The following is a 26,551-nucleotide window of genomic DNA, read 5'->3' as shown; positions in this document are numbered from 1 at the left end:
CTTTTCCCTTTTGTTCTGTTTCTTCTTTCACACCATAACTAATGTGGAAATAAGATTACATGATTGAACATGTATAGCCTATATCAGATTGCTTGCTGTCTTTGAGAGGGGAGGGGGAGGAAGTGAGAAAAAATTTGAAACTCAAAATCTTATAAAAAAAATCAATGTTGAAAACTATCTCAACATGTAATGGGAAAAATAAAATACAATTTACAAAAAAAACTCAAAGTCATAAGGAAAGCAATTTCCAAGCTTAAAATAAATTATCAAATGGATAATAAGTAGCTCTTAAAAGTTCCTAGAACTTTCTGGCACATCTTTTTGGCTCTCTGGGTAATGTAGTACTTTTTAATATGTTTATAGACATTTTTAATGATACAAACTACAAATGCTTTGAATATGAAGCACATAAACAAGCCACTGGGTTATGTTCAGATAGTCACTTGTATTCTCATTCTGGGTTACTATGTGATATTTCTGTTAAGAAAGATAAAAACAGGGCGGTTAGGTGGCACAGTGGATAGAGCACCGGCCCTGAAGTCAGGAGTACCTGAGTTCAAATCCAGCCTTAGACACTTAATAATTACCTAGCTGTGTGACCTTGGACAAGCCACTTTAACGCCATTGCCTTGTGAAGCTAGGAAAAAAAAAGGTAAAAACAGACTTATCTCTAAGATATTCTCCAAGAGAAAGCTGATAAAAATTATTTGCCAGTAATTAATAAACTATTGTGAAGCACTTTTAGCCAAAATGGAACTCATCCAGCCTTGCTACTTTCCGAAGATAATGATAAAGATGATGATGATTAAAGTTTTGCCCCTGATGTGTAGACATGTAACCAAATCTTCCATACCTACAAAATAGGCATGATACTAGAGAATCACTAATTTAAAACAATTTTAAAATGAAACCTTGGGTGAAATTCTACAATATTACTATCATGGCCCTAAAAATATTTGTAAGCACTGAAAATCAAACTGCTCATTAAAAATTTAAAAAGTCAGGATTTTACATAGTGGAGGCTGTTTTTACATTCTAGATCAGAGGATCAATCATCTCCTCAGGTAATACAAGTAATCTGGTCCTTAAATAATTTAATTCCACTACATGGTGTGCATTCTGCTAATACACTAAGGATTCAGAGTCCAGTAGAAGAAACATTGACTCTAGGGGCGGCTAGGTTGTGCAGTGGATAGAGCACTGGCCGTGGAGTCAGGAGTCCCTGAGTTCAAATCTGGCCTCAGACACTTAATAATTACCTAGCCCTGTGGCCTTGGGCAAGCCACTTAACCCCATTGCCTTGAAAAATCAAAACAAACCAAAAAAAAAAAAAAAACATTGACTCTGAAGTAAGAAGACTTGGTTCAAATCCCATCTCTTACACTTGATGATGTTTGACTTTATGGGCAAGCCTCCTTAATATTCCTGAATCTCAGTTTCTGCACCTGTAAATCAAGATAATTAGAAGACCTACAAGAAATCTACAAGATTTCTGATACAATAAACCTTGTCTCAAGAAGTTTAAGATCTAGGGTTAGCTAGGTGGCACAGTGGATAGTGACCAGCCCTGGAGTCAGGACAACCGGAGTTTTAAATCTGGCCTCATACACTTACTAATTACCTGGCCGTGTGACCTTGGGCAAGTCACTTAACCCCACTGCCTTGCCAAAAAACAGTTTAAGATCTAACAGGAAGAATCTGGCAAGCACATAGTTGGAGATAAGATCAAAGAAAAGATTTGGTCAAAATATCCTCGGGAAATGTAAAAAGGAAGAGATTATTTTCAGTTCGAAGTAGGAATAAGAGATGAAAGAACTGAAATCTGAGTTGGTCCTTTTTTAAAAAATAATTCTATTTTCTATTTTTTTTTAGGTGTTTGAAAGGCAAATGGGATTAAGTGGCTTGCCCAAGGCCACACGGCTAGGTAATTATTAAGTGCCTGAGACCAGATTTGAACTCAGGTACTCCTGACTCCAGGGCTGTTGCTCTATCCACTGCACCACCTAGCTGCCTCTATTCTACACTGGTTAAGACAGTTCATTTCTTTTTTTTTTATTTTTAAATTTATTTAAGGCAATGGGCTAAGTGACTTGACCAAGGTCACATAATTAAGCAATTATTAAGTGTCTGAGGCCAAATTTGAACTCAGGTCCTCCTGACTCCAGGGCTGGTGCTCTATCCATTCTGCCACCTAAATGCCCCAACTCCTCATTTGTGAAGGTTGCATAGGAACATCATAAAACTTAATTTAAAATTTAAGCCCAAAGACTAGACAAGTATTTTTCATAACTTAGTTTCCTTTTAGAGGAACTAAAAGGTGTTAACAAATTGGTGTATGTAAGGAAGGGGCAGAGGGAAAGACAGGCAAATAAGGATAAAACAGAAGCTAGTGTCCCAATAAATTCAAACTTACCCCAAAGGGTGTCTAAGATATAGGCATAGCTGATATAAGTGCTGGGAAACTTTTTCTATAAAGGGAAAAATAGTAGATATTTCAGGCTTTGTGGACCAAGCAAGAGAAATTCAAGATTATATAGTTACAAGAAAAAAAAAACAAATCTTCACAAAGTTTTCATTCAAGAAACTGTAACATAATAATTCTATACAGAATAATTAATGAGAAAAATGGAATTATTTGAGGGAATAACATCTTGCTTAAGTGGGGTTCAAAGGAAAGTATTTCCTATTACCAAAATTGATCTCAAGTGTTTGATAATGTTATCTGTAATATGAGATATGATCTGAAGTGAGATTTTCACATATTTCATCTTTGTTCACACCCATCCATATAAAATGACATGTTCAAGTACTAATGGCAATCCATACACATGATTTTAATTGCTTGCAAACACACACACATACATATTTACCACTTGGAAGGCATTTATAGTATTTTCTTAGATTCTTCTTATACATTCCTTTTAACATGTTATTACATTGCAAATTAATCACTTCCAATTGAAGGTTAGGTAGAAGTTCTTCAATGGCACAATTGAATGAATTTTGAAATATGGAAAATTCTTTTGCAGTTACTTTGAGGTCTAAAAAATGCAGGTTGTTGGAATTATAGTTTTGAGTTTAGAAAATGTATCTTGTGCAAATTTGACTGGGAATCACAGTTCACCTTGATTTCTATCCCTGGAACACCAGCCTCTGATAAGTAAATTTTCACCATATGTTGCCAGGACCCAGACTTCCTAAGTCCATTCCATTTCCTAGTCATTATCTCCTCCACACTACACATTAACTATCTTTTTGCTTGCACTTGAATTCCTTCAGCACATAGTAAGGACTTTAAAAATACTCTATCTAGCTTTCTTGCTTGAGACCATCTTATTGATATTTTTCCAGCTCTTCTCTAAGAAGCAATAGCAATGAAGTTCTAAAGCATTCTTAAATGAGAATCTAGGATCCTAGGGATTACTTTATCTGGGGAAAAATAAAAGAAATACTCATAATAACCCCTGAAAGTCTAACACAGTGCCTCCTGCTAAATACCTTTAATAGCCTATTAAAAAGAATTTTTTTTGCCCTAGTATTTAGGTTAGTTACAATACTTATAAAGAATGTACTTGGGGGCAGCTAGGTGGCATAGTGGATAAAGCACTGGCCTTGGAGTACCTGGGTTCAAATCCGGTCTCTTAATAATTACCTAGCTGTGTGGCCTTGGGCAAGCCACTTAACCCCATTGCCTTGCAAAAAAACTAAAAAAAAAAAAAGAATGTACTTGACACTTTTTTGTAACCTCCAATTACAGTCATATTAAAATAAGTCAACACTACTGGATAGGAAAAGCTGCCAAAATGCCCTGAAAGCATGACTGGTTGTTCTTTAAGATGCTTAGGCTCATGTTTAGCACAGAAAAACAATCAAAACTCCTTGCAAACATCCAAATTAAACAAACATTTCATCTCAAGGAGAAATCTGAAACAAAATCAAATGGTCAAAAACAAGACAGATGCCTATTGTCTTTTGAAAGATGTCTCCCAATGTCTCTAGAGGATTCCTTCATGCTAATAGCATTATTGAGTTTATCTGTGAACTCTGCCTCACCCTAACCAGCTCCTGCACTGGCCTGGAGCGCTTCTAGTCAAATCCACCAATATTTCAAATACTGCCAAAGAACTCTTTGCTCTTTTAGAAAATTAGTATTGCTGACAGCATGAAACAGATAAGTGGATTTTTAAAGATAATTTTCCATACTCAAAAGTTCTTTAATTAAAAAGACAGTTTCATGAAAAGTCAATCCACTTAAGTATGACCATCTATCCAGATCCAGACGTTTTCTTTGCAGATTACACTTTTCAAACAGTGATTGTTTCATACAGTACTAAAACCTAGATGTCAAGTCAAAGATAAGCTGTTAAAATAGGAGCTAAAAGCATTAAGTGCTAGGCACAATAACAGTATACAAACACAAGCTTTCAAGGAGTTTACACTGCAAGGGGATACACAGAAAAGGAAGCTGTAGATTGGAGAAAGGTTAATTATACCCAGGTTGCATGGTGGGAAGATGGCCAGTAAGTTAAATGGACATAGGAAACATTAGTCCTGGCAACACAAAGTTGCCTATCAAAGGCAAGTGTTTTAAGGGTAGAGGGTCCAAGTTTGAGTAATGGAGTAAGGAATGAGTAGGTACAAAGGCAAACTCTTCTGCAGTTTTCACTCCAATCTTAATCAGGAGGAGGGTCATCATCAAAGAATATTTATTGAATGCCTAAACATCTTAGACTGTTAAACCTCTATGTATCCAGAAGTGTCCACTGGAACAGAGGCCCCAAAGGGACTCTATCTTATCTAGGATAATCTAGCTAGACAGATGGGGAAATACAAAGAAGACAAATCGCAGTACCAGGGTAGTTGTAACCTTCTTAAATTGAAACTTAAATTTACCATCATCTTTCTATCTACTCTCTTACTAGATTCTCACAACAATCATGTGAGCTGGAGCATATCTGCAGCCCTAACTTATGAATGACTCAGAGGTTCCACTCACATAGCTAGCCAGGGGCAGAGCCAGGGCTCACACCCCTGATGCCTAATCAATAACAATAAAGGCAGACTCACCAAGAAAAGAGGAAGGGAACATGTGCTCCTATAGCACTACTACCATGTACCAGGCCCTGTGCTAAGCCTTTATGAAAGCAGTAACACAGTACACAAGGAGGGAGTAGAAGAGAAATGGTTCTCTGGGGCTGTAGCAGCAGTATGCTCAGCTCGAGTTTCCCTCCTAGGGTAGAGGAAGAGAAAGCCATGAGTAGGAAAAGAAGGAGCATGAAACAAGGAAAACTGAAAGAGAGCTTGCCTCATATCTCAGATGATAAATCTAACTTTATTAAAGTAGAGTTGGGGGCTCAGTCCTTGGAGTGGAGTTTGGTTATAATGTCTCCGATATTGGTGGGAAGAGCAGTTTCCAGGCTGTATCTGTGCAGAAGGAATGGAGGGTCAGGGGTTGGCTGGGACAGGTTAACCAGAAAACTTTTCATGAAGGAAATGGGCCTTTAAGTCTTAAAGAAAAACTGGGACTTGGTCATACAAGAGTAAAAAGTACATTCTAGACAAAAATACCTTGGACTTGAGCAAACTAGAAAAGGTAGGATTATGTATGACCGTATCAGAACAATAAATAGATCAATCTGGCTAAAAGAGAGGGTGCATGTAGGAGTGAAATAGTGGAAAATAAAGCTGGAAAGTCATAAAGAGACAAGAAGAATTTGAATACCAGGCTAAGTGAAAACTTTATCCCACAGCTTATAGGAAATCATTAAAGATTTTTAAGCAGTAGAGTAATAGAAGAAAGAAAGGGAAGAGACTAGAAACAAGAAGGCTAAACAGAAGGCAGATGCAATAGTCCACCTGAGAAATGAAGACTTAGAGACTGTGTTGAGTGGAGAGACAGAAATAGATTCAAGAGATGTTGTGGTAGTGTGACAGAGAAGACTTGACAACTCTGAATATGGGAATTGAAAGAAAGGAAAGAGTCAAGGATGTTTTTAGAAAAGCGAACTTGGAATACTCTAAGAAGGGTGGCACCACCAACAAAAATAGATTCATTTGAAAGAAGAATGTAACCCTTAGTCATTTTCTACAAAAATCTTATAGAAATAATTTATACAACTTGATGAAGATAAGAGATAGTACAGGTGGGGCAGCTAAGTAGCATTGTGTATAGAACACTGGCCCTGAAGTCAGGAGGACCTGAATTCAAATCCAGACTCAGACAATAATTACCTTGGGCAAGTGTGTGACCTTGGATAAGTAAATCAATTAACCCCACTGCCCTGCAATGGTATGGGCAAGACTTTGCTGAATAATATTCTACAGTGGACCACACCTTTACAATTTAGAAATTTGCTTAAAAGTATAGTAAATACAAGATCCCACTATACTTCTATATGTTGATCTTTAAAAAAGCATTTGGTACCCAAGAGCAAAAGTCTGCCTTAAAAACTCTCTAACAAGGTGTATGATTTTTACATATATGATAGACAAGATTCCTTGAAAAGATTTAACAGAAAACTTTCCTTAATAAGTCTATAATTATTAATATCTAGTGAGGCAAAGAAAGGAAGACATAAGCTTGACAAAGAGCTTTCCAAGTTACATAGGATGTCTAACCCTGTACATGTTGAAGGGATCTCACATATATATAAATCATCCAAATGCTCTTTTTAGCAGATAATAGTATAATAAATTTGACAAATCCAAAACTCAGGCTGCTCTGATCTTTAATCCCCTGAAAGAGTTTGGGCTAACTACCCACACAGGAAAAAGCAAAGGAAGAATGCCTAGTCTATCCAAACTATGATACACAGTTAAATGGTCAGCTATTTATAGATTTTTATCCATTCATACATCTATCTTGAACATGAAAATAAAGTTAGCTCTCCTGTTTGACATTCTAACCTTCATAGGAGTAAAAATTAAAGGAATTAAATCCTTCCTGTAACAAGGACATTTATCTTTGCTCTTCTAACATAGAAACTTAGATAGCTTTTTCAACTCCTTAATTTGATAGTATATTCCAATCCAAGCTGATCATGCTATTCTCTTGATCCAAAATTTTCAGTGGCTCCCTTTAGGAGACCAGGATAAGATTAACGATAAATTCTGGTCTGGCATTTAAAGTATTTCACAATGTTTCAAATCTCTCTCTCTTTTTTTTGTTCTTTTTTAGTTTTTGCAAGACAATGCGGTTAAGTGGCTTGGCCAAGGCCACACAGCTAGGTAATTATTAAGTGTCTGAGACCAGATTTGAACCCAGGTACTCCTGACTCCAGGGCCAGTGCTTTATCCACTACACCACCTAGCTGCCCTCAAATCTCTCTTTATCCATCAAAGTCTGATCACACCTTACTCATTATCATATATTTTCTATTTCAACTAAACTGACCTGCTCACTGTTCTCTGTATACAGTTTTCCATCTCTTCCTTCTATGCCCTTATTAGGCATGTCCTCTAATCCTCTCTTTGCCTATCTCCATACCTCTTGGAACTTCTAGTTCCCCTTCAAAGAGGTATATCCTGATTTCCCCAATTATTACTATCCCCCCTACATACACCTTGTAATTACTATGCATGTATTCTGTATATTTATTTAAAGTTAACTTGTCTATGTTCTTGCTATTTCTTCTCTCTCCCAGTAGAATATAAACACTTTGAATTTAGGACTAGCTCCTTTTTATTTCTGTATTTCCCACATAGTTATCTGGCACATAATGGATGCTTAATAAATTCTTCTAAATTAAACAGAATTAAGAGGAATAGATTGGATTGCCTTTGCTGAGCTGCTTGTTTCTTTTAATGAACCCAACCTTCTTTCTCCCTGAAATAAAAACCTTAGCTTTTTAATACTAATAAGCTTCAAATGATATTGTATAGCAATGAGTCATGTAACATAATAGCCTCTGAAGAACTTAAATATAGGATTACCCTGGAAGCAATGAAGAAGTGATGAGTATGACCAGTATGCAATACATTAAAAATAGGAAATTATGAAGAAGCAGGAAAAAAGATATAATCAGAGAAATATATGCGGGGGGGATGTAGTTCAAAGTCATTTAGTGAGCATGACAACCTATTTCGCTGAAATGTCAAGAGGAATATTTTGAGTGGACAAAGTGGTAGATTTATGGTACGATATCATTAAAAATGGCACAAGATGGGTAGACATTAACTGGTTTGCAAATTAATAGAAAGATGCCTAGCATTGATGAGTTCACATATAGAACCATGGGAATACTAAGACATGGTTTTTAGGTAAAGATTAAAAGAAAAAAGAGAAAATGAAGAAGTCATAAAATGTCCTTTCCCCTCATCTGACCTCATGTTCCTCCATCTCTCCCTATCCTCAAAGTTCATCAGCCTTCTTCTCGGTTCACGTGAGTCTCAAAATTAAAAAAAAAGTTTTATGGAGGCTTTTTGTGTATCACTATGATTCAAAATGTCACTGCCATATACATCACCAATTGAATTCTCCAGTGTAACAATGGAGTCATGCTTACAATAAAACTTTTGCTACATTCAAAAATGGATGCCTTGCACTGAAACACAAAGAATGGAGGCTTACTTCATTGTCCTCTGAAATTACAAAAGGTTGCTGTGTTTTTAGATGAATCTCTCAATGCTGCTTTCCTTTATATTATTATGAGAATTATCATTTGCTTCTCTGCCTAACCCAGACCACAACATGGTCAGCTGCTGTCCTACTGATCACCCCAGAATACCTTACTCACATGACCTTCTACCATGTCTTTCATGTTAGCTGCTACCCTGGGTCATTCCCATTATTTAATTTCTCTGTTCCAATAGAAAATTACAAAAGAACTAAGTTGACTTGGTTGATTATAAATCTAAACTATATAAACTCAATTGGACCTTTATAGCTCCAATGCAATTCTTTTTTTTTTTATTTCATTAGCTCCTTGTAACATTCCACATTATGGATGTTCCAAAACTTCTCTAAACTATTAAAGCTCCTAGCTTCATTCACTACCACTTTGCTAAGGAAACAGGAACCATCCGGTATGAATTAATTCCCTGGGCTGTCTTCCATCCCATTACTGTAACCATCCTTCTGTAATACATTTTTGCCTCAGGAAGAAGTGTCCCTCCTCTTAGGACTAATCTTCAATCTCTCTCACCTTCATCTACTCTCTTCTGCCTATAAATACACTCAGGCAATATAGTCAGGTATTCCAATCCAACAAAAAAAGTGCAACTATAATTTGCTACCATCTCTTCCCTTTTTTGCAAAATACTGTAGTGGAATCATCTACATTTTCTCCCTCTACTTCTCCTCACTGGCTCCCCCAGTTTCCTACAATCTTATTTCTAACCCCAAGGGCAGAAATTTACAAGAAATACTTTCCCCAAGGTAATCAATGATTCTGTAGATCAACTGCAGATAACCATTATGATATATCAGAGAAGAACTTCAATCTAAGTCTTCCTGATTTCAAGTTGGGTTTTCCATCTTCTAGACTAAGGATTTTTTTTTTTTAGGTTTTTGCAAGGCAAATGGGGTTAAGTGGCTTGCCCAAGGCCACACAGCTAGGTAATTATTAAGTGTCTGAGATCGGATTTGAACCCAGGTACTCCAGACTCCAGTGCTCTATCCACTGTGCCACCTAGCTGTCCCTAGGCTAAGGATTCTTAAGGCAAGTCAATTCATGGATAGATTGGAGGGAGGGGGGGACAGTCTGTAAATTTGGATGGGGAAAAAATTACACCTTTATTTTCATTCACTAACTAAAAATTAACATTTCCATTAATTATGACTTTCTAGAAAAACCAAAGTTATAAAAGAAGGGATTCTTAAACTTCCCCAAACTGACAAAGGGATTATAAAAAAGGTTAAGAATCAGGGTGGCTAGGTGGCGCAGTGGATAGAACACCGGCCCTGGAGTCAGGAGTACCTCAGTTCAAATCCTCAAATACTTAATAATTACCTAGCTGTGTGGCCTTGGGCAAGCCACTTAACCCCATTGTGTTGCAAAAAAAAAAAAAAAAATCAAGAGTGTAGAAGGGAGAATTCTAAAAACAACAACCACCAAAAAACCAAACTACTCCTTTTCCAGTTTTTCTCCCAGTAAAGTCCTAAAGAAAAAAAGTTCCTTTTCAGAAGAAAAAAAAAAGGAAGTTGTGGGAAATGGCACACAGTAGAATGTGGGCAATCATACTCTCTATCCCAGGCTTTGGCTGGTAAAGGTTATAGCCATGATCACAGGGACCAGACATTAAGACTTGAAAAGAAACATAACAGACTTACACATTAAAAAATAACTAAATAGGTGTGGCTCAGACCCAGTGCAAAACAGGATCTCCCTCTTCCAAAGTCTAGCCCAGACTGCAAAAGAACAACCAGGGCAGAAATCCCAGGCCAAAAGAGCTTTCCAGTTTGGGCTGATAGGGTGAATACAGCTACAGTCTACTTTTGCTCAGAACTAAACCCATTTCAGAAATTTACAGGGCACAATCAGACCACTCTGGAAGCAATAAAATCTTTCAGGTCATCCCAGACTGTCCCTGAGATTCTGGACTAACTCAACAGTCAATATCAAGAAAGCAGGAACAGGACCAGTTCAGACCTTCCCAGCAAGTATTAAAAAGCCCTGGCCTAACATCTAGTCAGAAATCAGGAATAAGACTGTAAGAATGAGCAAACAAAAAAAGAACCCCATCATAATAGGCTACTACAGTGACAGGGAAATTCAACACACAAACACTGAAAAAGAATGATTCCAAAATGTCTATAAATATGGCCTAACAGAAGCAAATAGGTTGGAAACAAAATCAACTAGAATTCCTGGAGGAGATAAAGCAAGAATTTTATAAAGAATTAAAAAAAATGTTTTGTATAAATGAAATGAAAAAGTTTGAAGATAAAATTGAAAAAGAAATGGGAACTCCAGAAGAAGGAATGGATAGGAAATTAATAGTTTGGCACAGAAGTACAAAATCATGCCCATGTACCAAAATCTGAAAATTCAAAATTCAAATGGACCAAATAGAAGTCAACAACTCCATAAGGTAACATTAAATACTAAAAGAGTCAAAAGGCTAAACATAAATGGAAGAAAACGTAATTATCTTTCATAGCAAAAACAACTGAGCGGGGATAACAAATCAAGGAGGAAAAAAAAAATTTGAACATCACACTTAACTACACGAAAACCACAACCAAGAGCCTAGACATCATATTTCAAGAAATTTTAGAAGAAAACTGTTAAGATCTCTTAGAACTAGAGGGCAAAATGCAAATAAAAAGAATTCACTGGTCACCACCTAAAAAAAGCCTCCCAAATTAAAAATCCCAGAAACATCTTATATCAAAGCAAAAAACAGCAAGCAATCAGAAAGAATTAATTCAAGTACAAAGGAGCCATAGTATCATAATTTCACACTATGAAAGAATGGAGAATTTGGAATGATATTTCAGAAGACAAAGGATATGGGGCTTACAATAAAAAAAAACCTAACCTAGCAAAACTGAGTATAAATGCTACAAGGGGAAAAAGTGGATGTATATTGAAATAGAAGCTTTCCAAGCATTCCTTAAAAAGACTAGAGCTTGGCAAAACTTATAAACACATGAATGAAAAGAAACCTTAAAAGATAGTCATTAGTGAACAATGATCAAGGACTAAACAATAAAATGCTGATATTCAAATATGGGAAGATGATACATACCCATTTTCCCTCTGACCCCCTATCATCATTTAGGGCTCATAGAGGGAATCCAATCAGACAAGGTCAGGAAGTAGTTCAATTATGTCTTGATGATCTTAGAAAAGAGTGGAAAGACAGGGGAAGAGGAAGGTGGGGAAGGGGGAGAGAAGGGAAAGGAAAGTTAGAGAAAATTATCTCACATATCTGACACATTATATAATCAAGAAGGGAGTAAAGGTTGATACATGAACTTCACTCCCATCTGAACTATCAAAAGAAGGAATACACACACACACACACACACACACACACACACACACACACACACAAACACACACTGCGTTAGTTACAGAAATATATTCACTAAAGAGGATTAAAGGAGGGAAATGGAGGAGTAAGGGGGAATTAGAAGGTAGATTAAGAGAAGAATTAGTTCTAAGCAAAACAAATTCTAAGGATGTACAAAAATATAGCTCTTTTTGAAATGACAAAGAATGAGAATCTGAGAGCATTCCCCCAAATTAGGGAATCAATGAACAAATTACAGTGTAAAAATAAGATGGCATATTATCAGGATGAACTCTTATCAGGCACCTAGATGGTGCAGTGGATAATGTGCCAGGCCTGGAGTTAGAAAAACTCATCTTCCTGAGTTCAAATTTGGCCTCAAGTGTGTGACCTTGTACAAATCACTAAATCCTGTCTGCCTCAATTCTTCATCTATAAAATGACCTGGAGAGGGAAAAGACAAACCACTCCAATATCTTTGCCAAGAAACCCCAAATGTGATCATGAAGAGTAAGATACAACTGAAAAAAGGACTCATCAACCAGAACTGAACTCAATCAGCAGAATGACCAACCAGGATTCTAGAGAACTAATGATGAATGAAAGTCTCAAAGTATAGAATGAGAAAAATATTAGGATATGGTCAAATTGGAAATTGATTGACTACGTATGAAATAGGTTTTATTTTTCTTATGTTCTCAATGAAAAAAAGGAGGATGAAGCTGTGGCAGTAGGGAGGGGTCTGACAAGGAAGATTTTGGCTGATTTAGAGTATAAAGAAAACTTGTAAACTCTTATCAACACAATAACCAACCAAATTGTTTAGAATTTGTGATGAGACATACTGCCTGTCTCTTGACAGAATGCTGATGGACTCAAGAATGAGGAGATTTTTATTTATTTTTATTTATTTATTTATTTTTATGTATTTATAACATATATACATTTTTTTAAAGACATGTCCAATGAGAAATTTTTCATCACTTGACCATACATTATCTGTAAGAGAGGTTTTATATTTTTTCTTACTTCTTCAGTGAGGGTAAAAAAGGTAGGGAAGAAGGGAAGGGGAGAAAGTTGATAGGTTTGAAAATAAAATAAAATTGTACTTAACTGTGGAAAGGAAATGATTATATTTATTTAAGAAGTAGAAAGAATTTTTAGTGATGAGATAGATGTGCTTGAGTACATTGATAAAATTATATACAGTAAAGACTGCCAGATTGCTTTCCGTGGGGCGGGGTGGGGAGAGGGAAGTAAGATTGGGGGGGAAATTGTAAAACTCAAATAATATCTTTAATAAAAAATAAATAAATTTTAAAAAATTATATACAACAAAAACTATATAATATAAAAATAGTAATTTAAAATTTACAGAAATAGGGGCAGCTAGGTGGCGCAGTGAATAGAGTACCAGCCTTGGAGTTAGGAGTACCTGGGTTCAAATCTGACCTCAGACACTTGATAATTACCTAGCCCTGTGGCCTTGGGCAAGCCACTTAACCCCATTGCCTTGAAAAATCTAAAAAAAAAAATTTACAGAAATTATGATAGGAAAATATAGTCTAAGTATAAGAAGAGAAAATTTCCAGAAAACAGAAGCAAATTGTTAATAACCACTTGGCAAAATGAATACCCTAATAATCAAGGAAATGAAAAATCAAAAGAATTTTATATTCTTTTATCTCACTGTGATCAGACTGACAAAAAAATAAAAGAATGGAAACTCACTGTTGGAAGGGTTGTAAAGGAATGGGTAGTAGCATCATTCACTAAGTTCTTCCTATGCACCAGACCCAGTGCTGAGAACAGGGGTATAAATAAAAACAATTAAAAGAGTCTCTGCCTTGAAGAAGCTCAGTCTAAAGGGGAAACGCAATGGAGAGAGGGAAAGTCATAGGAATGAATGGGGTGAAGGTGAGATTCCCAAAGCTGAGCAAGAACTTTCCTAAAAGAAATGTCCATAATGGCACTTTAAAATAAAAGTTACAAAAATAAACCTTTTGGCTCAATCCCATTTAACAGCTAACACCTTTAAAGTACTATTAAAAACAAATAGCTATCTGTTCTACAGTTTAAAAAAATAAAACTGAAAACAAGCTTAAACATCCAACAAGAAAACTAGGTTGAAATTAAGTAAAATATTACAAAACAAGATTAATTGATTGAATTGATTTTAAGAGTATTTTATTATAAACTAAGACTAAAAGTCCATCTGATATATAATGGCCAAAGTAATTTATCTTAAACACCGTCTGATCATATGACTCAATTAATTTGATTGGCTTTCTACTGCATTTGAGATAAAATACAAATTTTCCCTTTTTTAGCTTTTAAAGCCTTCCAAAACCTGACTGTAACCTGTCTTTCCAGGCTCAAGGGGTATTACTCTCTGTCTTGATCCTCAAATATTACCATCTCCCAGAATCTCCTTGCCTTTGCTCCTGTTACCCCATATGCTTGGAATGCATTCTTTTCTTCATTCTATCTCATAGAGTCCCCTCTCTTCCATTAAGGCATAGTTTAAGTGCAATACTCTGCATGAAGCCTTTTTCAATCAACACATTTGTAAATGACTTCCATCCAAAATACCTATTTGGAAGGTGCTTCCTATTTGTGTACTGCTTAGCTGATATAAAATTCATACTAGAGAAAAATTTCATGAACGTAAGTAATCAAAGGGAGAGGGTCTTCTACTAGAACAGTATGCTTGCTTGGCATCAGAGCATTTATACAGGGGAGACTTTTTGTGAATATAATGAATGTAATGTGTAAATGTATAGCTTAAGCAATAGGAGAGAATTCACCTTATGAGTCAAATGAATTGATAAGCCTCCTGCCAAGCCAAATATTATATTCAATGAAGTTATAAAGTCAAACTTTTGTTTCTTTAAATGCATATACATATAAAAAAGTTTTAGAAACAAAAAAATCGTTCAGTCATGTGTGTCAAGAAAGAATTTTTTTTTGTCCTCTAAAAACAGCCTTGGATTTTAAAAAGATTTCTTCTATCATACAAAGAAAGGGTTTTGTAAACCTTTTTTTTTTTGGTTTTGGTTTTGCAAGGCAATGGGGTTAAGTGACTTGCCCAAGGTCACACAGTATAGTAAGTATTAAGTTCAGTGACCTCCTAACTCCAGGGCCAGTGCTCAAAAAGATTTATACCTATATATGCACCCACATTCATATTTGTATAATCCTAACATATTTTTCCAATCCTTGGCTCTGTTTAACATTCAGCTCACAAGCCACTTTCTCTAGGGAGTCTTTCTTGGTCCCCTCTTTTGGCCAGAGCTATCCATTCTAAGGTTACCATTCAGCTACTCTCTCTTACATATTCTGATTTATATGTTATCCCTCCCCTTCAAATGTTAAGTTTCCTGATAGCAGGATGTGATTTTTTTCTTTATATTCTCAACATTGAATAAAGTTCCTAGCACTTAGCAAGTACTTAATAATGCTTGATTAATTAATGAAAATGAGAAAAAGTACCAGAAACCAAATAAATAACTAAGGAATAACTGACAATGGGACTAAGGACTTCAAGTTTTAAGGCTACACTCTCCAGGAAACTTAGTTTTATCAAATTCCACAACATTGTTCCAAACTCATCAGGAGTATGTTTCCTGTCTTTTGCATTTTCACTCAAGGTCAATGTACTATTTTGCTTAATTATATTTTGTTAGAGTGAACGATGCTACTGGGAAAAGTTATAAATTTGCTGATATTTCATTCAGAATGAAATAGATAAGTATTTCCAAATGCTTCTCAGATTTCACAATCTCTCCCCATTTATACTGACTATTCATAAATTAATTTCTCAATAAATATTTCTGTATAGATATAACATAATAAAACTATTACTGCATGCTATGGTCCCAAACTTACTACTGCTAAAATTCATGTTTTCATTGCTTCTCACCTTTATAAACACAACTTTCTTCTCTGCTGCATCTCAACTCTAACCAAAAGGGAAATGCCTTCACTGTGAACCAAAACAAGTTTTATATATCTAAACAGTTCTTTCTTTTCTTCTCTTATATAGAAAATATTAACCCATATTACAATTATTGTCCTCTACTTTTTTCTTTTTTTTTTGGCAAGGCAGTAGAGTTAAGTGACTTGCCCAAGGTCACATAGCTAGGTAATTATTAAGTATCTGAGGCCACATTTGAACTCAGATCCTCCTGACTCCAGGGCTTGTGCTCTATCCACTGCGCCACCAAGCTGTCCCCTCTTCTATTTTCTTTTATCTATATTCATTTGTTGTTGTTCAGGAATTTTCAGTAGTATTCAATGCTTTGTGACTCTATTTGGGATTTTCTTGGCAAAGATATACTGAAGTGGCTTGCAATGGGCACAACTTCTCCAACTCATTTTACAGATGAGTAAATTTGAGGTAAACAGGGTAAGGTGACCTCCCTTAGGATAACACAGACAGTATATGTCTGAGGCCAAATTTGAACTTGGCAAGATGAGTCTTCCTGATTCTAGGCCCTAGGCTCTATCCACTTCACCACCTAGCTACCCTATCCACACTCATACCAACTGCATTATTGTCTAAAGGACAGGATCCTTTCCTCCTATAACTATAGCCTGATCCTCCACATGTCCAGAGTCTGCTAAAATGCAATGAGGGAAATAAAATCTGTGTAGGACCATTCCTCCACAGACACAGGCAAACCCCTCCTAGTCCAGATCCTCATACTTGGATCTCCCCTTTCACAGGGTAGACTATTCCAGACATAGCCACTCACACCTATTCAATGAGTTAAAAATTACCAACTACAATCTTTCTAGTAATAAGGAAGTTCACCAGGACTTACCTTACCATCTACCCTGCCAACAGAGTTAACACCCACTGGGCCTTTCCAACTGCCCTGAAGCCGAAATGTCTGTATGACTTGATTTCCCCCCTTTGCCAACAGAAGCCATCTGGGTTTTTCTATGTATATTCCCAGCATCTATCATCGTTGCTTGGCACATATCAAGCACTTAATAAATGCTTTTCATTTGGGAAGGCAGGTAGGCCTAGAGAAAGGAAGAGCTGAGTTCAAATTCTACTTCAAACACTAGCTTTGTGACTCTGAGCAAGTCATTTAAGCTTTTTTTAGTCTCAGAAAAAGCTTGTTTGTATAACATGTTTGTGCTCTTCATGTTTGTGTAACAACACTTCATGTTTGTGTAACAACACTGATCTCAAAGGGTAACAGGATTTAATGAAATAAAACTATATAGTACTTTGCAAACCTTAGAGCATTATGTTCACTATCATTTTCCATCCCATTTCATGTTTCTTACTTCATTCCAATAATCATTTACCAGTATACTAACTCCCAACATGATTATTATGGAGAAAATGAATTAATTAGTACAATACTATCAACTTCTGGAAAATTAAGTTCAAAAGGTATGCTTACAGAAATATTTCCCGACATTGAAGACAAGTGTATTCTTTTATACAACATCTGAAAGAAAAGTACTAAAGAACAATGATATTTTCTTAGTCACTAAGTTGGGATTTCTAATATGAAAATGGTCCAATAAAGGCCCTTTCAGAAAATGGCATTAGTTATACAATTTGGCCTCCAAAAGCAAGGAAGGCCATATTCAAAGATCTCAAACTATAAATATCTTATTGTGAATTATATTAAAAATCTATTGAGAAAATCATGACTTCAGAGAACCAACAGTAAAGAATTACTAAGCTGAAAAATGAGAACAAACTATAGGTGTAGAATAAAGCACACATTTTCATTCAAGATCAATGTGTTGATTATTTTGCTTAATTATATTTTGTTAGAGTGAAAGATTCTACTGGGAGAAGTTATAAAGAAATGAAAAATAAAAAAATATTGAATATTCCTCCATTTCCCCCCCCAAAAATAACCCTACTGGGAAGTTGCTATCAAAAGACAACATTAACAAAAAGAGACAAAAAACTCCCTTTCTTTCATAAAAGTACAAAGTGTTTGCCACATTTTTTTGTTCAGTTATGTCTTACTCTTCGTAACCTCAGTTAGGGTGGTCTTGGCAAAAACTGTGGAATAGTTTGCCATTTTACAGATAAGGAAACTGAGACAAAGGATTAAGTCACTTGGCCTGGGTCAGATAGCTAAACAAGTGTCTGTAGACAAGTCTTCCTGACTCCAGACCTAGTGCACTCTCCACTGTGCCAACTAGCTCTCCTATTTGCAATATTGTACAGACAGCCAATAGATGTCAAGACTGTCCTGGGTTCTTCTTTCTCACTATATTTTGTCTTGGTGATATCTGTTACTTTCATGGGGTTTCAATTAACATCCTCACCCCCAGTCTCTTTACTTCCAGTCCCATAACATCAATTGTCTGTGTAAGATAGCTTCACCTCAACCTTTCACTAGCCTTAAAATGACCAAAGTATAAACTGTTTATCTTTACCCTCAAACCTGCCCCTCATCTGAAATGGTAGCTATCTTCAAGACATTCAAGTTGCACCTTTGCAAGTTACCCTTGACTCTTTACCCCCTTTATATCTAATCAGTTGTCAACTCATGAGAGGTGATTGGGTAGATTTGAGAATCATCAAATCTATGGAAGCTGATGAAATCACCAAGTGAAGCAGTTTAGAAGAGAAGAGGACCCAGGACAGAACTCTGAGGACACCTATGGATAGAGGGCATGATTTGGAAGATTCAACAAAGATGACAGAAGTGGTCAGATAGGTAGGAGGAAAACCAGGAGAAAGTGGTGTAACAGAAACCTAGGGAGTAAAGAATACCAAGGAGAAGCTAGTGATCAACTGAGTCAAAGGCTGCTGAGAGGTCAAGGAGAATGAGGATTGAGCCAAAAGGTCACTGGATCACTAATAACTTTAGAGATAATAATTTCATTGAAATAAATAAGATGCCAGATTGTAAGGGTTAAGAAGAGAGTGGGAGAGAAAGTACACAGGCTCCTAATATGGTAGTTTTTTGAGTAGTTTAGCTACAAAGGGCCAAAGGTATATAGGATGATAATTAGCAAAAGTGCAAGAATCATGTGAATGCTTTTTCAGGATGAGAGGAACATGGGTATGTTTGTAGGCAGTAGGGAAAGAGTCAATTGACAAGAAGAGGTTAAAAACTTTTAATAACAGGGGCATTCTATTGGAGGAGACAAGATGGCATGGGATCACTTGAACAAGTAAGGGGTTAATCTTGGTAAGAAATAAGACTTTTTCATCATGTTAAGACAGGTTAGGAGAAGAGAATGGAAGAAAACACCAATGATAGGAGATAAGAGGGGGAAAAGAGAGAGTTCACATGAACTCTCATATTTTACAGGGAAAAAAAATGAGGTCAAAGTTCTCTTCTGAGAAAATAGAGGGAGAGACTGCCATAAGAAGTTTGAGGAAGAATAAAAAGGATTGGAGGAGCTCCTCTGGAGAGTGGAATAGTGAGATAAGGGGCATATAATAAGATTACATGGCTTTAGTTAAGGATCCAGTTGAGATTGTACTGTATAAATTTGTAGAGGAACCAATCAGAATGGTTTTGTGATTTTTCTCCAACTACATTCTGTAGGACATGTATGAGAGTGAAGGTGACAAATGGTGGGAATGATCAAAGGCTGAGGTGTGGCTGGGAATAATTGGTGATATGATAAGGGGGCTACAGATTGCACAAAGGAGAACAGTGAGAGTTAAACTGCTTCATCCAAGAGTCAAGAAAGAGAGTAGAAAGTAACGAGTCAAAGAATCGGGGATCACTGTGTAGATGAAGAGTAGGGTTGTGTAAGGGAAGGAAGAGGGAGTGATAAAAAAGCCAAGAGGTTTTGGTGAGATATGGGAATTTAAGAATTCTAGTACATGGAGGTAAGTGTTATCTGTGAGTGATGGAATGAACAAAGGTATGAACATCTTTTTGTGTGGCTGAGGAGTAGTTCAGGAAAGGTGAGCAAGATTAAGGAATCGAATACTTAGAAGAGTTGAAGGAGAATGTGTGTGTGTGTGTGTGTGTGTGTGTGTGTAAATGTATAAGTCTTTTGTGAGGGCAGACCTTGAGGAAAAGAGTAAAATTATAAGTCAAGTATCAAACTCATTTAGGAAGAAAAAGGAATGACCTGGAAATCTATGAACTATAGCTACCAAGATTTTGATTGGGTGGTTAATAAAGAATAGCATGAATCTCAAAGGAAGAAAGGTTCCTGAGTGATGGGGGGGTGGGGGAGAGAACCTAGAAGGAGAATAGGAAGCAAGGAATAAAGGGTTAGCCAATATTGGAAAAAGTAATTAGGGAGGCTGTATCATCAGGGGAGGCAGGTTTCAGTAAGAACCAGTAAATGGAAAGAGTGAGAGAGGGACAGAATTAAGATGAAGGGAAGTTTTTTGTCTACAGAACAGACATTCTAGAGAGACTAGTAGAACTAGGTAAAGTCAAGAAAAAACTGGGGCGGGAAGATTCAGAGGGGGGTGGTAATGAATCTAAAAGATGCCCAATTTGCTTTTGCTGCTTATAGCCTAAAATACTAGCTAATCTATCTATAGTAGTGTGAAAAATTGCTCTAAATCATTATTGATTAGAGAAACGAGGTACCACCTCATATCTCTCAGATTAGTCAATATGACCAGAAAGGATTAATGATCAATGTTGGAGGGGATGTGGGAAATCTGGAACACTAAAGCATTCTTGGTGGAACTGTGAAGTAATCCAACCATTCCAGAGAGCAATATGGAATTATGCCCAAAGGGCAATAAAAATGTGCATACCGTTTGACCCAGCAATGCCATTACTGGGTCGATACCCTGAAGAGATCATGAAAAGGGATAAAAATCTCACTTGTACAAAAATATTCGTACTAGCTCTGTTTGTAGTGGCAAAGAATTGGAAAGAGGGGAGGCCCATCAATTGAGGAATGGCTGAACAAAATGTGGTATATATGATGGAATACTACTGTTCTATAAGAAATCAAGAAGGACTAGATTTCAGAGAAGCCTGGAAAGATTTGCATAAATTGATGCTGAGTAAGATGAACAGAACCAGAAGAACATTAAACACACTAATAATATGGGTGATGGTCAACCATGATGGACTTGCTCATTCCAACAGTGCAATAATCAGGGACAATTTTAGGGGATTGGTGTATCTGGATCTATATACAGAGAAGGAACTGTGGGAGTATAAATGAAGACCAAAGCTTATTATCTTTAATTTTTAAAAATTATCTTCTTATGTAACTTTGCTATGTCTAATGTTTTCTTTCTTCCTTTTGGATCTGATTCTTCTCTCACAACAAGTCCAATTCCAATCTATGCTTATCATAGATGCAAATATAATGCCTACTATCAGATTGCCTTCTGTTGGGGGGAGAGGGAAGGGAAGGGAAAAGAGGGAGAAAAATTGTAAAATTCAAAAATCTTACCAAAAAAATGATTGGTAATACTACCATTGTATGTAATTGGAAAACAAAATATTTATAAAATAAAAATAAAATACCAGCTAATCTATCTCTTCTAACCTATCCTCCACAAACTTAATAACCAATCAACAACATTTGTGTTTGGGCACTGTGATAGGTCAAGAAATACAAAACAGGAGGCAGCTAGATGGCGCAATGAATAGAGTACCGGCCCTGGAGTCAGGAAGAACTGAGTTCAAATCCAACCTCAGACACTTAATAATTACCTAGCTGTGTGACCTTGGGCAAGTCACTTAATCCCATTGCCTTGCCAAAACACTAAAAAAAAAAAGATATACATGCAAAAAAAAAAAATGAAATAGTCCCTGCCTTCAAGGAGCTTATATTCTCTAAGAAAAGAAATCATGAATACATACAAATGACAAAAATAACAAAAAATTAAAATAAATACAAGGTAATAAATACAAGGATTATAAAAAGGTCTAAAGTAGGTGATGATCTGAGACAAGTGTTGAAATAGAAATATTAAAAAGGCAGAAATAATTGAATGTGTTAACAGGCATGAAGTACAATCCCCATGGTACAGAAAATGTAATGTAAATGTATAAAGAAAAATAAGACAGTCAGAGTTTGAGAAGGAAGGCTGGTTAAATGGAAAACTAGGTTAGCTTTTATAGGTATAGAATAAAGCATATATTTTTAAAATGGCAATGTATTCATTTGTTTTACTAGATTGTACTTAACTGTTACAAGATGGAGTGAGGACAGAAATTGAGAAATGAGTAATTTTTTAAAACGTATCAGTAAAATATTTAAAAAGAAAAAATTAAATACAAAATAATCTCAAGTCATAGGACAGAACATGTCATTTACCTAAAATTTTCAATGGCTCCCTAAAGTCTTTAGCATAAAACCCAAAATCTTCAATGTCATGTATAACCCACCATAAATCAACATAATTTTTCTGATCTCATTAACACTAAATACATATGGATCAATCCTAACAAAAGAATTTTCACTGTGAAGATAAGGATTTGGTCTTCCAACCACCTGGAAATAAAAAGGCACAAATGCTATAAGATTCCAGAAAAGGCAACAATTTTAGGAATGAACTATCTTTATGTTGAATATTTTAAATGTAAGTTTCTCTTCATGTTATAAGGCAACATAGTAGAATAGAGTTAAGTCAGAGGCACCTAGACTCAATTTTCAGATCCAACATTTACTGTGTAAACATGGACAAATTACTTCATTTGAGATTCAGCTTTCCAGAAATCTGCAAAATGGGAATAATATTTGTGCTACTTATGTCACAAAGTTAAGTTAATCATATAACAAAGCAATATATGTGTGAATTAGTATTCATTTCACATATAAAGTTCACTAGAGAACAAATCTGATATATATCCAAGAAACAGGTTAGTTCCTTTAGAAACATTTCAGACTTACTCATTTGTCATTTTCATCTCTAGTGCTGACGGAATCCCTAGTGAAGATAATCATAGTATGCATATATTCTGTTCTCTATACGTGAATCAAATTAGCCCATATGGTGGATGAAAAATATGTCCCACACTTGATTTTTTCCAAACAAGATGAAAGGTAGAATGATACTACCAATAAAGCTTACTTGAGGAAGTAGAATAAGAGGCTACACAAAACTGCTTGGCACTTCAGATGCCCACTCTTTCTAGACAGAATTCACATGACATCAATTGCTGACTTCTCCACAAAAACGTCAACAAAAATAACAACAAAATCTCAAGGGGATTATAGTCCAACAAGAATTAGAAAGAAGGCATTAATAATGCGCTTGCCAAACTGTTGATTAATAATTTATATAGACGTTTAATCCAGAATTAGATGCCTCCCTGTCTTTTTTTTAAATCAAACCACCTTATTTCTGTATGTTTTATTGCCATGAGACCAAAAATATTAAATCATTATTTTCATTATTACTAAAAAAAAAAAAGTTCAGTGTTTCCTTCAACAAGGATATTGAAGCTCTTTAAATCTATTTAACCAAGATGGAACCCAAAACTTTTCAGCAAGGCAATGTTCCCAGATAATAATGCAACATATGAAAACAATATTTGGAATTTCTCAGAGAGAATGAACATTCTGGATAGAAATTAAAAGATGTTTTAAACAGCTTATACAATCATAAATAGAATTTCATTTTACTGAATTCAGACTGTTGGCTTGTTGACAGAATGACAAAAACAAAAGATTCTTGTTTACATTTGTAGTACCCTTAAATTAAAAAGTAAATGATCTTCAAAAAGCCAAAATTTAAAAATAATTATTCAAAGAGACCAGAGCTATTCTGGAGTTGTTAGCAAAATAGAGCAACAAAGGTAACAGCTGCACTTTCAGATTTTTAGGGGGGGGGGGGATAAGAAAAGATAGCATTATACTATAGAAATTGAGAACAAATATATGCCCAATTCATTATTCAGAAATATACAGAATAAAGTGTTTGTTTAATACATTAGCATAAATATGAAGTTACACATTAAAGCAAATAGGTAGAGTGAATTTCAGCAGTGCAAAACCAATTTTGTATTCACATAGGCTGGGAATTATAAGGAAATAGTTTCTTTATGGATTCTAAATGGATAATCAATTTGAACTAATCAAAACAAATACTCCCCAATGACAAAACTTCCTATTCTCAAAAGATTTTAAAATCTATTTCTTTTAAAAAGCTCTCTCTACCAGAATCATTTCAGTGACCTGCAACTATTGCAGGAAAAAAAAATATATAAGCTAAGAACTGCTTAGTGAAAAGTCAGGAAAAATATCATTATTAGAAAAACTGGGGGCGGCTAGGTGGCACAGTGGACAGAGCACTGGCCCTGGAGTCAGGAGTACCTGAGTTCAAGTCCAGCCTCAGACACTTAATAATTACATAGCTGTGTAGCGGCAAGCCACTTAAACTCCATTTGCCTTGCAAAAAAAAAACAAAAAAACCTAAAAAACAAAAAAGAAAAGTTGTATTTTTACCAAAGCATTAGATCAACAGAGAAGCAGCTATGTGACATAGTATATATAGGAGCACTGAGACTTAAATCAGAAAAATCTGCATTCCAATCAGACCTCAGACACTTACTAGCTGAATGATTCTGAACAAATAACTAAGACCTATGTCTTCCTCAGTTTCTTTAACTGTACTTTAAAAATAGAATAACACCTACTTCCCAGGATTGTTGTGAAAAGTGAAATAATATTTGTAAAGAGCTTAGCATAATGCTGACCAGATAGTAGATGTATAATAAAATACTTATTCCCTCTCTCTATACCCTAAGAGAGCTGTTGTCTGATCTCAGTTGATAAATCCACAATTCCCATGAAAACAATAACCCCCAGTTCTATATTGAGACACTGGCCCAAAAATTTATTCAGAAAATACAAAGAAGTCAGCTGAGCTCACATATTAATTTGAGTTTAAATCTAGTTTCAAAACCCTTATTACTGTTATGATCCTGGGCAAGCCATTTCACCTGTCTCAGTTTCCTCAACTATAAGATGGGGATAATAACAGTACTACACCTTCAGTGTTGACATTTGTAAAGTGCTTAGCACAATGCTTAGTGCAGCAGGTGCTGTAGAAATGCTTATTCCCTTCTCTTTCCCTTCCCCTTTCTTCAGCAGAGTTTCCCTTTGATTAGGAATCCACAAAATATACTTTCAAATGGCTGGCCTACTGATAAGCCCGTGGTTTGGAGTTAAGTAGTGCACAGCTCTAGAATAAATTTGGAAAAATCAAGTTTGAAACATGCAAGCTATGTCCTGGGAAAGAGCCTCTCAAAGGACAAAAATATCAGACATAAACCAACTGCATTACTTAAAAATATCTACTATTTCTGGTGTTTACCCTGTGGAATCAAAATGATCGCCAGCATGATTCAAAGTTGCCATCACAGAGATGAATGATGGGAAAGTGAAGTTTCACGTCCTTCTGCCAGCAAGGAATTTCCTTAAACAATGATCGCCCAGAAGATCTGGACTAGCACGTCTCAACAACGGTGGCTACGTGGAGACGGGTTTTTCGATTAAAGTTTGGGCTGCAGGGAATCAAACGGTAATCTATGGAAAGGGGAGCCCCTGAATCCGCGGCTGCACGGGGGCCAGTTTTGATCGTCATCCTTCAATAACAAACAATGGCTGCATCAGGGAACAGAAATTATGAGTCATTCGACTCCAGAACAAAGGAGGAAAGCAACAGCCCAACACCATCCTCAGAAGCACTTTCCGATCCCCGAGAAAGCCGCGTTCCCCCACACGACGCGGCCCTCCACGTCCCGTCTCGACGTGGGTGATCAAGTCCGCCGCTCAGGGTCCTGCTTTCCGCCCAAGTTCACCCTCCACCCCAGGACCAGGACCGCTCCAGCCCTCCACCATCCCTTTCCCCGCCGCTTCGCCCATCTGCCCCCCGCCCCGGCGGCCGTCTGGGACTCCAACAGGTCTCGGATGCCCCGCGCTCTCCGCGGTCCGCGCACCGTGCCCGCATGCACGCCCGCTCTCCAATGCCCTCCTGCCCGGCTCGTGGGTCCCGGCTCCCCAGCCCGGCCCGGCCTGGCCCGGCCGCCGCCGCCGCGGCCCCCACGTTCCCGCGCCCGGCTCCCGCAGCGGCCGCGGCTCGACACGACTCGGCTCCGACCCGGCGGAGCCCCAGCAACTTTGCTCCGGGACGGAGCCTCCGCGGCCGCGGCTCCATCGCGGCTCCCTGGAAACCGCCCCCCGCTTCTTCTCCCCAGGTAGGAGACGCCGGAGCCCCCGCCCCCACCGTCCGGGGACCCCCCCCCCCCGATCCGGGGCCGTCCCCGGGCCCCGCAAGCCCGGGGGACCCGCTCCGAGAGGGCCGCGTCTCACCTCCCCGCGCCGGGGCCGAGCCGTCCCCGGCCGGGCTGGGCCGCGCCGGGCCGGGCCGGGACGGGCGATCGGGGCCGGGCCGAGCCGCGGCGCGCGGAGCTGCTCGGGCCGCGGAGGGCGGCGGGGGGCGGCGGCGGCGGCGGGGGGGAGGCCCGCCGGGCCCGGGCGCTGCTGGCTGGCTCCCTCCGGCCGCGCGGCGTCTCTCCTCAGGTGGCGGCGCTCGCAGCCTCCGCTCGGGGTCCGCGCCAGAAAGCTTCCCCCTCCCGGCCGGCGTGACCGCCAGGGCCCCCCGGGCGGGAAACAGGAACCTCCGGCAGGAAGGTTCCGCTGAGGAAGCCCG

At 37.5% G+C, this 26,551-nt stretch overlaps 1 protein-coding gene across 9 annotated transcripts in view; it reads right to left on the bottom strand.

The window, feature by feature from the left end:
- RAD54L2 (RAD54 like 2) overlaps positions 1–26,551 on the bottom strand; it is a 248,935-nt gene that overhangs the window by 169,882 nt on the left and 52,502 nt on the right. The window contains exon 2 of one of the 9 annotated variants that reach the window (XM_074198075.1): positions 11,692–11,785. The exons of 7 other annotated variants lie outside the window; for them this stretch is intronic. The gene's annotated coding sequence lies outside the window, so the exon portion shown is untranslated. Of the gene's footprint in view, positions 1–11,691; positions 11,786–26,211; positions 26,282–26,551 lie in introns of those variants that run through there. One more of the 9 variants, XM_074198077.1, reaches the window with a different exon arrangement.

Source organism: Macrotis lagotis, chromosome 8 (genome assembly GCF_037893015.1).
Source record: "Macrotis lagotis isolate mMagLag1 chromosome 8, bilby.v1.9.chrom.fasta, whole genome shotgun sequence".
Lineage (NCBI taxonomy): Eukaryota > Metazoa > Chordata > Mammalia > Peramelemorphia > Peramelidae > Macrotis > Macrotis lagotis.
Note: the sequence above shows the minus strand (reverse complement) of the source record. Positions and strands in the feature narration are given on the sequence as shown.